At 50.1% G+C, this 13,480-nt stretch overlaps 1 long non-coding RNA gene across 1 annotated transcript in view; it reads left to right on the top strand.

Moving 5' to 3' along the window:
- Positions 1-13,480, top strand: part of LOC110359823 (uncharacterized) — a 31,248-nt gene that overhangs the window by 4,553 nt on the left and 13,215 nt on the right. The window contains exon 4 of the long non-coding RNA XR_010468310.1: positions 2,670-11,494. This is a non-coding gene — a long non-coding RNA (uncharacterized LOC110359823). The remainder of the gene's footprint in view (positions 1-2,669; positions 11,495-13,480) is intronic.

Here is a 13,480-nt window from a genome sequence, read left to right as displayed (position 1 = left end):
AGCCCCTGTCCATGCTGCAGTGGGGAGCAGAGGTGCCCAGATGCTGGAAGCTGTTTAACTGCGGTAGCACTAAGTTCTGTGTCATTGCTTAGTCCTGCTGCCGTGCTCTGCTCACATGGTGCAACGCACAGACAAGAGGCAAGACTCCCACTCTCACGGAAAACTTACAGATGTGATCCCTGGGGGTTCCAAACAAGAAGACATAAAGATTATATATAGTCGTGTTACTGGTACACACATCCACACATAGAAATAAATCTAAATTATACCGTTAGGTGTGCATAGCTAGAGACTGTTATTCTCAAGGGCACAGGCTGGGATGTTCCTGAGTCGTGATTTTGTAAATCCTGGTGTTGCTGAGGTGGACTCTACAACCTGAAATGCTCATTTGAGCCCTTCAGCTCTCCGGCAACCAAAGAACCACTGCAGAAACAAAGATGTTTTGCAGAAGGCTGGTTTATTCCCTGGCTATTTATTTGCTGGTTTAGGTTGGGGGTACTTTTATTCTTATTATTTGTTTTGTTTATTTCTTCCTCTTTTATCAGCTCCAGCTGAGACATGAGAGGGTGGGAGGAGGGTTTTGTTCCTCTGGAGATAACAGGAGGCTGTGTCTGTGCAGCCATGGTGACAAGATCCAGGGCGCTTTCTGGCTTCCAAGCAATTTGCTCCCCACCCCTGGCTCCCAAGTAAAAGTGGGGCAGAGAGAGAGAGAGAGAGAGAGAGAGAGAGAGAGAGAGAGAGAGAGAGAGAGAGAGAGAGAGAGAGAGAGAGAGAGAGAGAGAGAGAGAGCTTCTCAGCACCCTCCTGTTGCTCTGAGGCTCTTCTGTTCCATCCTTGCTCTGCCACAGCCTCGCTGGGTGACCTGTGGCCGACTCTCTGCCTCAGATTCCCTGGCTGCAGGGGGGAAGAAATGAGAGACACCAAGCTCAGCACACGAGGCCAGATGGAAACTACCACCCTGCTGTTCAAGGTGTTATTATCGGTTTAATGCAATATGTTCCCAGCTTCTCAGACATGCTGACTATCAGCAGATTGCTCTTCCTTCTCCTCCCTTCCCTGGATGTTATTCCCTTCTTTCTCTTTCTGAGATGCCAGCCCCTTCCCTGAGCTCTAACAGCATTTCTGCCGCCTCCCCGGCGTGCCTTTTTTTAACCCCCTCCAGTGTCACCAGCATGTGCTGGAGGAGCCAGATGAGCTGTCAATGAGCAGGTATCAGGCGAATGGCCTTTGAGCAGGGCGGTTGTGCTTTTTTTGGACAAGGAGAGCGGGGTGGGCAGAGGGCAGAGACAGCAGCAGCTGCGAGGGCTGCAAGGGAAGGAACTACGTAGCCTCCGCCCCGTTCTGCGACAGGGAGCGTGTACTGTACCGAAGCATTGCACGCATGTGGGAAGGACTGCAGAGAGGAAAAGAGGGTGGAGATGTGGAGAGAGGAAAGAAAAGAGAAGTAACAGAGGGAATAGGAATGCTGCAGGCATCCAACAGCTCGCAGAATCAAGGTCTGAGCCCTAGCTTGGCTCTGCAAGATGCTCGGTCACCAAGGGCTGAAGTGGGTCACGACTGCTCCCCGGTGCCCCTGCACCCATTCAACTCAGCTGGGTATCTTCAGCCCAGGATCTTGCAGGGAGAAGTTTCGGGCTGCGCTCAGGAACAGATGGTCTCCCTCGTGGGCCCCATCTGCCAGGCAACACTGGAGCAGTTGGTCTCTGCAGTGCTGAGCAGAATCTTGTTTACTTTCACCTCGTGTCAGCAAGGTGATCTGTCGGGTAACAGCCCTGCTGCTGCAGGGCTGGATTTCCAGGAGCGGCCAGGAACTCAAAGGTGCAAGAGCGTAACCCAAGAGCCATCTTTGAGAGGCCCAGGCAACGTGGCACCAACCGGCCTTGATCTAAGCCTAGCTCAAGAACAAGGCTGCAGTTGCAAGGGGTCAGGATGTTCTTTGGGAAGCCCTTGATTCATGTGCAGGAAGAAAGCGCGTGGGCTAAAGGAGAAATCCAGAGCAAAGTTTCACAAGGGGAAGCTTGCAGAAGAGGTGCCAGGAGCAGCAGGTGCATGAACCTTGTCTGTGAGGAACTGGATAGTGCCCAGACTGCCCAGAAACACCCGGTGTGTTTGGTGGAGGTTTTTGGCACTGACCTTACCTGCAGCCAAGTTCTGAGTGGTCTATTTGCAGTTCCCAAATTGAGGGAGGGGGAATAACAAGGCAGCAGCCTGCCCTCCAGGAGCCAAGTGAGTGCAATTTTCAGGGTGTCTGTGTCATCTGGAAATCCTAGTGAGCTCAGCTTACTCAAGCTCAGTGTTTTAGGCCAGGCAAATAGCTAGTGGCTGCTCTGGAAAAGTTCAGCCTCAATGCTCAGAAGTCTCTATTTGAAATCCTTGTCAGCAAGAAAGCTGGGACCTGAGCTGGCCCTTGTGCTGGACTGTTCCCTCACCAGCTTTCAAAGGTGCATCCAGCCAGACAGCAGAGCTTGGAGAGACAAACCAGTACCTTAAAGCTGCTCCTTCTGTCCTCACTCAGGGCACAAACAGTCTCCGACCCCCAGGGATGTGGAGAAGTGTCTCAAGAAACTATTAAGCACACACAAAAATAGCGAGACCAGCTCCCCTTTAGCAGCGCCGGCCGTGATTGCAGCAGCACGGCTGATAAAAGAACTTTATTTATTCTTTCCTAGGTTCTGATCCTGAAGTCCAGCACCAGGGACTGCAGAGGATGTCGTGCATCCGTGCACTCACGCATGTTTTCCAGAGCCCTTGTCCCCAGAAGTCAGGCTGGTGAGGTCCTGCTCTCTCGGGCTGCCAGGTTAGGCAGTCAGTGCTCTAATGCTGCTTGGCGAGCAGAGGGCACGGAGCTCCACTTTATCCCTTCCCCTGAGGGTTTCCATCCACAGAGGCTCCGGCGCAGGATGCTGCCTGTGTCAGCTCCGCAGTAATCAGCCCAGAGGCAGAAAGTGGAAACTTTCTGCTTGCAGCCACTTAGTTTCATTAGAAGCATCGCAAGAGAAAACAGACCTCGAGTGGGGCAGCGAGAGACAGAGACATGCGGGAGGTGGGGGAGAGGGGGCTTGTTTTATGTGTCGGTTAGCGGGTAAGCTTCAGCTAAGGACTGGAGAAGAGCTCGAAAGTGTTAAGGTTCAGCCTGAAGCTAGAGCCTGTCACTGTCAAATTGCTGTCAGGAGATTGCACAGCTCTGTAAAACCTGCTCTAACTGTGTTTCACAAGACCAGAACTAAATTTGAGCAGCAGTCCCATCCTGCCACCCTAAGGCTTCCTCCCTGCCTCACATCCCGTCTGGAAGAATTTTGTCTGAATTTCTTTTTAAAAAATCTTTGTGCACTGAAGTAGAAATAGAAGGCAAAGCTTGGAGTGGGGTTGTTAAATACTGCAATAGCTCCTGGATCCTGCTGCTGTTTCCTCTCGCCTCTGTGTTTCTCTTTGTTCTGTAGGGAACTGGAGATCTAGGGCCAGGCAGCAGCAGCTTTTTCAATAAATAAGGCAGGAAAAAGTGACCAAGAGGTCCCAGAAGAACAGATCCCAGATTCCTGAAGTCCCACTCACTGCAAAGGGTTGTCTCTTATTTGTGCTCCCTGCCTACTTTGTGGACACAGATGTTCTATTATTCCCACGTGGACGAGCGGTTGTTTTTATGTCGGTGAGCCACGCATCTTCTGCTTAGAAAGGTTTGTTTGTTAGCTTTGGAGATTTCAACAGAAATAATCATGTTTGGAGCACCATTCTCCAGTGAGCTCGGCCCCAGGATGAATCGGGGCTTGGCCAGGGAGCGCAGGCAGCCAGGAGATGGAGCAGCTTGCCTCCTCAGCATGGTGCAAGCCAGGGACTAGAGAGAGAAAGCCCGAGCCCTTAGCAGGGCTCTTCTCTTTGATGAAGCAGATGTGACTGCTTTTTTATGCCACAACCGCTCTGCGTTTGCAAAGAAGCAAAAAGGCTCGCAGATTTGTGTCTCGGGGCTGGGACACGGGGCCTTTCATTTTCTTCAAGGGCACTTGAGGAAGATCTCTTTGTACCTGTTTGGAATTAATTCTGCCAGTCCCCGATCTGATCACACTCTCCCCATATTGGAGTTCAAGAGATGCCTTCCATTTTCTTTCTTCTCTCCGGGACAATTGATATCCTGGGACGGAGCTGCATGAACAACCAGGACTTGATTCTAGTGGAGGCTACACATGCTCAGAGCCTCCAAGAATCGGATTCTGCAAACCTCACTGCTGCAGCAGCTGCTGCTGACACATTTGTCCCATTCCCTGACGCACGTCCCTGTCCCCCAAGCCCCAGGGCCCCCTCTGTGCCCCATCAGCAGAAAGTGCTGTTCTGTTTGGGGCTACCTCGGAGCTGCTGGCACAACAAAGCTGTTTTGTTTTTGGCTGAGCGCTCAGCATCTGAGCTCTCATGTGGTTGGAGCCCATTTTTTTTGTTGCAAGAATGAAAACAGTGGATTAATGAGCTGCTTGTGGCTAATGTGCAGGGTTTCTCAGAACTGGTGCTATTAGAGCCCAGCGTCATGTAGGAGGTAAATGGCAGCACATGGTGAATAAAGCAGTGATATAATAGGTTTAAGTAGTCCATTTCCCTTTGGAGTGTTACTGATAACATGCCCAAATGCATACGAGACCATTACTTTAATGAATAAGACCGCTCTCTGGCAGAGCACGCACTGCAGCTCCTCACAAGGGGTTTATTTTTCATCATTTTCATCAAAAAAAAGGCTTGGGTCTTAGAGCTGGAGTGGGGAGTGGGGAGGGCAGGACAGAGACAGGGGAAAAGAGAAGGACAGAAGAGAAGAAATGTGAATGAGACTAAAAAGGGAAGAGAAATGACGAAGGGACATGAATAAATGCAGAAGAGGCATGATGTGGTTTGCACCAAAATGGTCTCCAGGAACCGCAATAAGAGGAACCGGTACATTGACACCCAGAGGACAAGGACTGGACATTTGGTCCTGTCTGTTGGAAGGGACACATCTTTCTTTGGAAGCATCATTGTCCACAGCCAAAGTGACATACTACAAAACATACAGACAGCAGTGGGCCGGGGCTCAGTCTCTTTTAGGTAATCAATGACCTCTGGAAGTCCCAATCAGTTCAGAATTAGCATCACTTTGTGGTAGGTAATTCTACCCACATCAGTGGAGTTTCTCAGGATTTAGCGTCTCTAATCAGCACTGTGAAATCCCAGTGCTCACTAATTGCCAGACTAATTCTGAGCTAGTTAAGCATCTGTCAGCTTGTTGAAGATACTCCACACTGACACCACTGCATGTGAGAGCAGAATTTCCCTCCACATCTTTCCTCATAGGCAGCTGACTTTTCTCTGGGGATGGGCATGTAGAGCATCATTCCCTGAAAAACCTCTTCGAAGCACAATGATCATGTGGTTTCTGAAGCCACTTCTAACTGGTGTGGTGGGATCTGAATTGGGCTGCCTTGTTACACACTAGTACGTACTCTTGTGCCAACTAAAGCCTTGTTTTGGCCACCTTTTTCCAGAATCTCTCTATGGAGGAGACACTGTTCAAATCCAGCATCAAATGACCCTAAATTAACTGTTTGGAATTCACCAGATGAGGTGAGTTCCACAGAGGTGTAATTCTTTTAGGGTCTAGTGGCAACAGCATCTAATTTTTAGCAGAATAAATGAGATGAGAATCACTAAGGATCAAGGTTCCTAAATGATGGGTTATTTTTTCCCTCTGAAAGCCTAAATCAGTGATTCACAGGGTGTTTAGGGATATAAACATGGTCTGAGTGATCCACAGCAGACCTGGCCCTGGCAGGAAGGAGAGGAAGCAGCTTAGGACAGCGTACAAGGGTAGGACATATAAAGAATAAAGCTTCTCCTACCTGTATTTTTGTAGCTTCCAGCGATCTGTGAGAACTGCCTGGATGGTGCATCCAGACTATTAAGTTTAATCGCCACTGATAGACCAAACCTCCATAAACTTGTCTAAAACCTTTTGAACCTGTTTATGCTCCCAGTCTACACAATAACCTGTGGCAAACGAGCTCCAAAATGTAATTATGTGCTGTGTGAAAAAGCGCTTCTTTCTGTTTGTTTTAAACTTGACTGGTGATTTCACTGGGGCACCAACTTCTCGTATTGTGAGAAACAGCATCTCAAATATCTAAGGGACATAGAATCCCAGATTTTATGGAAAGATCATGGGATTTTGACTTGTAAGTGTTAAAACCACTTCTGAAAATTGAACACAGGTTCTACTTGTTATGCTTATGAAAATACTGCCTCCCGTGCTCGTTTGCTCTTCAGCTTGTGTTTATTTATTTCATTTTTGTCCTTTAACCTCTCCTTACGAGCCACTCTAGCCCCTGACAGATCCAGTTCTCAAGCTTCTTGTTTACTCAGTTAGCATGGGCTTTGTTTTTACAGTACTCTCCTTTGAACTGCTTCAGCAGCTGAGAGTCTGCTGCTGGAAACACGAACGCAAACTCCACCAAGGACAGGCCAGTTTGTCTGAACGACCTCTTTCTCATTATATTTGCGATGGTCGCAATGTCACAAGTTCAAGTACATGCACATGGGGTTTAATACAACGCGGAGATAAAGGCAGGGAGATAGACTTGCACGCTCTCCCCCGAGACGTGAATATACTCTGCCACTATTTGATTGTGCCTTTTGCAGACACCTCATTAAAAGTGTGTTCATTACACATAAACATGTCCTTGTACTTGCGCAGGCGTGCGTGCTCACACACCGGGTTTGAACACAGTGAGGGATAGCTCATCCTCACACAAATATTAATATCTCTGATTCCTCACAGCTTGGACAGAGAGCTTGGCTCTAACAAGCCATTGTTCATTTGTCGCCTTTTCTGCCCTCCATGGCATTGGATCTTCCTGGTTGCATTGTTAACTTACTCTGTCTTATATGCAGTTTTGAACATGCCCCCTCTTGCCTTTAGTCCAAATAATATTTCTTCTGAGTCTGATACACCTCCTGTATCAACTGCTGGTACCAACAGTTCTGATGTGGTGTAGAACTGAGTTAAGAGGCAGAGGAACCAGACCCTTTGAATCTTTCTCTTCCCATCATGTCAATCCAGTCTGCTGCATGAAGCTATTCGTATCTTATATTCTTGCGGGCACATGCTCTAGTCTGGAAGATTAGATAAAAGTGGATAAGCATCTCCTGAAAGCAGTTTGATGCACAGAGTTAGCAAGGATGCGTTACCTTCCTCAGAAAAAGGAGGAAGATTTTGGAAGGCAAGGGGTGTGAGGAGACTGAGCATGTCTGAGACATGTTCCCTCGAGTTTTCACGTCCTTCAGCTATGCAAACCATTGCGTCAGTGAAGATAAATCAGTGTGGCTCTACAAAAACCAGCTGAATGAAGCTGACTTTCTGCTGCCAAGGATCAGGTGTATGTGAGATGTGAATGGAAGGTCTCCTGGCACAGCACTAGCAACCTCTGGAGCCTTGTTGTGGCTAATGCTCACCCCATGACTAACGAATGAGCAGCATTAACAGGCTTGGGAAGTTACTGTTCGAGCACGCGGTGCAGAGCTACACACCTTCCCTATCTCCCTCCATCATAGTGAAAGCAAAAAGAGGAAAGACAGGCTGTTGTGAGACTGCTTGGTATATTTGGAAGGCTGGTATTACAGAACAGTGCCACTTGCCAAGTCAACTGCATTTGCTAGTTCAAAGGCTTTATTTTTACTGCCAAGATCTGCTGGCCTGTGTACATGTGTATCGCACCCGTTAGGTGTGTGAGACGCCGCAGAGACAACCCCTACAGGGAAGGGGAGAAGGGATGTGGGGTGCACGCTAGCAGAAATCCACGTCAGAGGTATCGGGGTGTGCTGGTGGACACTGAATGTATAGTACATTTACAGATGCCCAGCAAGCGATCCTGAGGTGTGCATCACGTGGGGAGTAAAAGTGCCGGTGTGTGTGCACACGCATAAGGGTGTCTCCATCTGTGTGCAAACAAGCAGGAACATCTACAAACAAGTGTACTGCACAGAGGGAGCAGGTAGCACGGAGTGGGTGCATGTGTAAGGACGTGTGTCTAGAGGGGAGGTGTGAGGAGACGCTGTGTCTGTGGAAGTCTGTGTGTAGGCAGCAAGTCTGCTTGTGTGTGCAGGGAGAGGGATTTGGGGGAAGGAGATGAGATTGGTCTATGTGGGAGCTCAGCACCAGTCCACACAGGTAGGCTGGATCAGTGCGTGCAGTGATGGAGAGCTCTCAAGGTGGCTGGATCCCTGTCTGTAAAGGTCTCTGTGATATAGATTTTAAACACACCTCGGAGAAGGGTCTCAAATGTGCGCTAGAGCTCCTCCGTGAAAAGAGGAGAACACAGGGGGGCTGGGAGCGCGTCTCTGTTAGCACGTAGCTGTTGTTTTGTTTGTGATGCGTCTTCGGTTTGATGGGGCGTATGTAGGATGGTGCATGAGCGATGGGTGCGTGGGCTGGGATAGGTGTGCAGCGCTGGCTGTGTGCGTAAGGGAGGGGACGGCGGGGAGGGCTGAGCAGAGGCAGCCCTGGGGCTCGGGGATTCTGAGCGCTTTGTCCTGCTGCCTAGCATCACTAAATTCAGAACAGGTGCTTTCTATTTTGGGCGTTTCTCCCTCCACGCACCTTTGCTCCCCATCTTCCGCCCGGCTGGGCGTCAGGCCCTCCGAACCGCGGCTCTCCCGCACTTGTTGAGGAGCATCGGCAGGAGAAGGAGCGGTTCCCTTGGAAACCTCTGGATGCCCAGCAACAAGTCGCTGGCAGCTGCCATGTGACCAGGTGCATTAATCAGACATGTTGTATGAATCAGGTCAGTCGGGGCCAAAGTCCAGCTCGCTCCCCCTTCGCTTCGTTGCTAATTACCGAGCTGCGAAGGCTGCTCTGGCTAGGGGGTGGAAAACAACTTGAAATAATTAAATAAAACAGTGACCTTCCCTGTTGCGGCTTCTAAGTTCATCCCAGACTTTCTCCACAGAAAAATCTATGCAATCCACTCTTCCACTTAAATGAACCTAGAATGCAAATGAGTGAAGCGGGGGAGTCTCGCAAAGAGGGAAAGCCAGAGAGAATGGATCTGCCACAGACGCAGTGAGTTTCTAGGTCTCTTCTCACAACAAACCCTACATTTCAAAAGCAGCTTTTGAATGAGTAGCTCAGGCTTGAGACTGGTTGAGCTTGACAGAGACACCTCAAATTCACAACTCAGATCCCTTTGCAAATGAAATTTCTGAAGTCTCAAGTGAAATTGCTGGCCAAAATTACTGGTTAGATGGCACGGAGAGGACTTGAATCCAAAGTTCTACCCAATACCTCTAAAAGAAGAGGTTGCAGCTCTCAGGAGAACAGGCAGTGCCTGTACACTTCTGATCCCTTGTGAACAACTGCAAAATGGCTGTTCTTTGTAGATATGCAGCTGAAGAGCTTATTCATCCTTCCCCATGGCCTGTTTCGTTAACCTCGGTGGGGCCTTTCTCCATCTGACTCAAGAGCAGAGGGCTCAAAGGCCAAAGCTGGAGGAATATCCAAGTTGATTTTGTAGCTGCAGCTCTGGACCAGGGGACAGCAGCAGTTACCATGTTAAGACTGAACTGAGCACAAATTGGGAGAGTCCTGGTGAGCAAATGAGGTAAAGGGAAAACTAAGGATGAAGAGATCCAGCTGGGGCAATAACAGCTGTAAGCACTGGCCTCAGTCCCTTACTCTGGGTTCCTTTCTAGTAAGATCTTCTGAGGGAATTAGGTACCCAAGCCTTCCTGTCCTTCCAGTGTATGTTCTGGAGGGACTTGGGCACCCCTCAGCATCTTCCATAAGAAATTACAGTTTCAGCTTCTGTCCTTTTCACATTTTCCCCAAATTCCTGCTTTGTCTGGATAAATCCAGAGCCAAGGCTTCCAGATTTGTCTCCTGAATGGAAATCTCTCACAGACACACATTCAAGGCCAGGCTCTAGCAAGGCTGTAACTTCTTTTACCCGTACACCAGTCTACGTTCTGCGTGCTGTGACTAATGCATTGCAAGGTCATTGGATACCGCTCAATCTCCATCTCCTCCTTCGAGAGATCAGTGCTTGAGCATCCCAGGGTATTCACCAATTTATGTCAAACACAGGTACATTCTGCTGAAAACCACCTTTTATCTTAGGCAACAACAAAAATGTCGCAGTGGCCGGTGAGATTTTCAGCTGATGTAAGCGAGCCACGGGATTTGGCCCATAATCCACAATAGTGCTGAAGACCAGGAAAAGGAAAAAAAGGAGTTGGAAACAGAGCACCTGGCTTCATTGTAATCACACTGCAATTTGAATAGCATCCAGTGCCACTTCAAAATGGGCTCTTTTCATGTCATCTGCTGCTAGATCCAGACCTTAAGAGCCCAATATTTACCCGCAGGAGATCCGTTCACAGCAGGCAGCAGTTTCCCCAAATCAGAACTGAACACGGATCTCAAGTATTACCTAGACAAAGCCTTCAACTTTGAAGCATTTTGATTTGTATCTAATTAATCTTCCAAGCAATTGTTATTTTTCCTTTGGTGTCATGTGATAATATTTCCCGTGCACAGGATATGCCAGAAGACAAAGCTTTACCTCAACGTACTGACCACCTAGGACAATCGAGGGCAGTCTTGAAGAATTGATGTCTGCAGCTTGTGTATTTGCAATCTAAGAGGCGCAAGACAAATCCATCCCAGATGACACCCTCCAGTCAAAATCAGAAACATATGCTTGTTCCTGGATGTGAGGGTTAGGAAATAAATCTGTTTTCACTGGCAAGTGATGTGTTCCTTGGCACACTCGAGGGAATAACTGTCTGACCTTCTTGCTGTAGCAATATGAGAGAACCAAATGGATTCTAGATACTCAGATCTGGTCTGCAACTCAGCTCAGTGTCTCTGGGAAGAAATGGAGGGCTGGGGTTTTGTGTAAGCTCCAAAACCAGGATGATAAAGGCTGAGAATTTAGGATGAAACTTGGCTTGTCCATTGAGCTGGGAAATCAGGGGGTATGAGCAACACAGGCTGAGAGACGGTCTGGTAGGATGGAAGGAACAGGCTGTTTAGGGTTTTGATCTGGGAGACGCTGAACATCTTACCTCCACAAAGCAAAACATGCAGGTCCTAAGAGTGAAGCACAGGAAGAATCTTGCTGGCTCTTTGGCAGCCTGCGCACAGGCAGAGCGTGTGTCCCTCGTGCGGACAGTCCCTTCACCCACCGCCCTCTCTCCAAGGGCTCCAGCCATCGCTACCCCCATGGACAGACCTGTTGCTCTCTGCCATCGCTCCCCGACCCGCCTTTACGTGAGGAGGAGACTTTTACACTGAAGCGCAGGCAGCTCTCCATGATGTAATCTGTGCAATCTCTGCATTCGCAAGGAAAAGCAGCCGCCCGTTGGCCAAAGCCACGAGTCCCCGCCTGGGTGCTCCTCCCGCCGCCCCCCCGGTGGCTCATAAAAGCCCCGAGGCAGAGGCAGGGCAGCTTTCCCAGCCCCTCTGCTCGCAAAGGTGACCCGGGGACAGGTGAGCTCCGGCCAGGGTGCGGAGAGAGGCTCTGCCGAGGGCGGAGAGGGCTGGGCTGAGCCGGGGGTGCTGCCGGGGCACCCTGCCCGCCGGCGGGGCCGGTCCCACCCCTGCCGGGGCGCCGGACAACTCCTCCAGCGGCGGGTTGGGCAGGGGGACCCCGGCCAGGGCCGGGGGGGATGCGTTGTCCGGGGGATGCTCAGGGGAAGGGTCCGACCTCCCGCGGCCCATGCCCTGGGGGCAGCCGGGGCGGAGGGGCAGGGGAGCGGGAGCAGCAGGGCTGCGCCGCCCGGCCCGCCGATCAGCACCACGGACAGGGCCCGAGCGGCTTGTCCCGCCCGCGGCCGCGGCGGCAACCGGCACCGGGCACGGACACTGGGTACTGGCACCGGGTACCGGCAACGGGCATTGGCACCGAGCACCGGGAACCGGCACCGGGTAGCGGCACGGGGCGCGGACACCGGGTACCGGCACCGGGCACCGCGTACCGGGCACGGGCACAGGCACCGGGTACCGGGTACTGCGTACCAGCACCGGGCACCGGGTACCGAGCACGGGCATTGGAACCGAGCACGGGCACCGGGAACCAGCACCGGGCAGCGGCAGGTCGGGGCAGGACTCTCCCCAGCGGGACGTCGCCAGGTCCCCCCTCCCAGAGCCTGCGAAGCGACGCCGGACTGTTCCCCGGGGGCGGACGGGGCCAGGGTGAGTCCGGTCCCGAGGGGACACAGCCCGCGGGGCCCGGGGCGGCGGGAGCGGGCACAGCCCGGTCAGCCCGCACGGTGCCCGGGGCTGGGGCGTCTGACGGTCCGGCTGCTGCCCGGGCAGGTACATCCTGACGTGAGAAAAGCACCCTAAGGGGCCCGGGGGAGGTGGCTGCGATCGGGAAAGTTGGGGTCTGGGCGAGGGACAAGGGCTGGATGTGGGGAAAGACTGAGCTGGATTTTCCCCAGTAGCCCTGGCAGGTAAGATACACTCACAGCCTCGGGGTTCAGGTAGGGCAGGGACTAAAATAGTGCAGGAAGAACCTGAATATCATCCACACTGTCCAGCTACTCCAATATCACAGGTTTACACTGCAAAATTCAAAATTATTGCTTTGAAAATGTGACTGACTGGCAGTTTGTGTATAAAGTTGCTCCTAAAATGTATAGGAGAAATAGGATGTTTCACCAAGGGGCTGTTGGGTGGCAATTCTTCCATGAACAGTTATTTGAAAATATATTTCCTCAGTAGTCTATTCTATCTGAGTACTCAAAGTATGTCTTGCTTTGGTGGTACAGTTAGGGTCCATTGACGGAAGGTGTTGTATTTGAGTGCTCAATAGTGGGGCTTTTTCCCAAAATGCTTACCCTGCCCTAAATTGAGTGGTATCCAATTAAACAAAGTATTTCTTTCTAAATTTTGACAAAATTAAGACAACAAAAGTATTTCACTCTGGCTCAACTCAGCCATTTGAACATAGGTGAAATAAAACATTTTTTCTTCCTGTTTAGATTATTAAACCACAGATGTAATTTAGAAAATAAAAAATCTAAAATGTTAAAAGCAGTGTTGGAGCACTTTGGAAATGAAGCATTTCTTACCGCTTTTGTCAGCTGAAGTGATTTGCTGCATTTGTTTTATCTCCATTTTTGGGAGCTGAGACTATTCACTAAATGAATCCCTATTCACTGAAAATTCTCACCCGGCTCTGTTCAACATGTGTTTAAATACTTTGCTAAACAGAGGCTCAACCAGGCAATATAATCCAAGGCTCAGACTGTCCCTGTCTCCAGTCTTTACACCTGTATTTTCCCTAAGTGACGTTGTTCTCTGAGAGGAAAAGGAAACAAGCTGTTCTCCATTTTAAGGAAATTCCTATTTGCTGTTTCTGAATTAAATCTTTGTGGGGGTAGAAAGAAAAGCAGCACTTGTAAAGAAAGCTGATATTTCCTTTAAGGCCTTGAATATATAGGCGGCCTTCAGAGATGAGCATTATATACA

This window comes from Columba livia, chromosome 27, assembly GCF_036013475.1.
Source record: "Columba livia isolate bColLiv1 breed racing homer chromosome 27, bColLiv1.pat.W.v2, whole genome shotgun sequence".
Classification (NCBI taxonomy): domain Eukaryota; kingdom Metazoa; phylum Chordata; class Aves; order Columbiformes; family Columbidae; genus Columba; species Columba livia.
The sequence above is the reverse complement of the archived record's forward strand: the minus strand, read 5'-3'. Positions and strand labels throughout refer to the sequence as shown.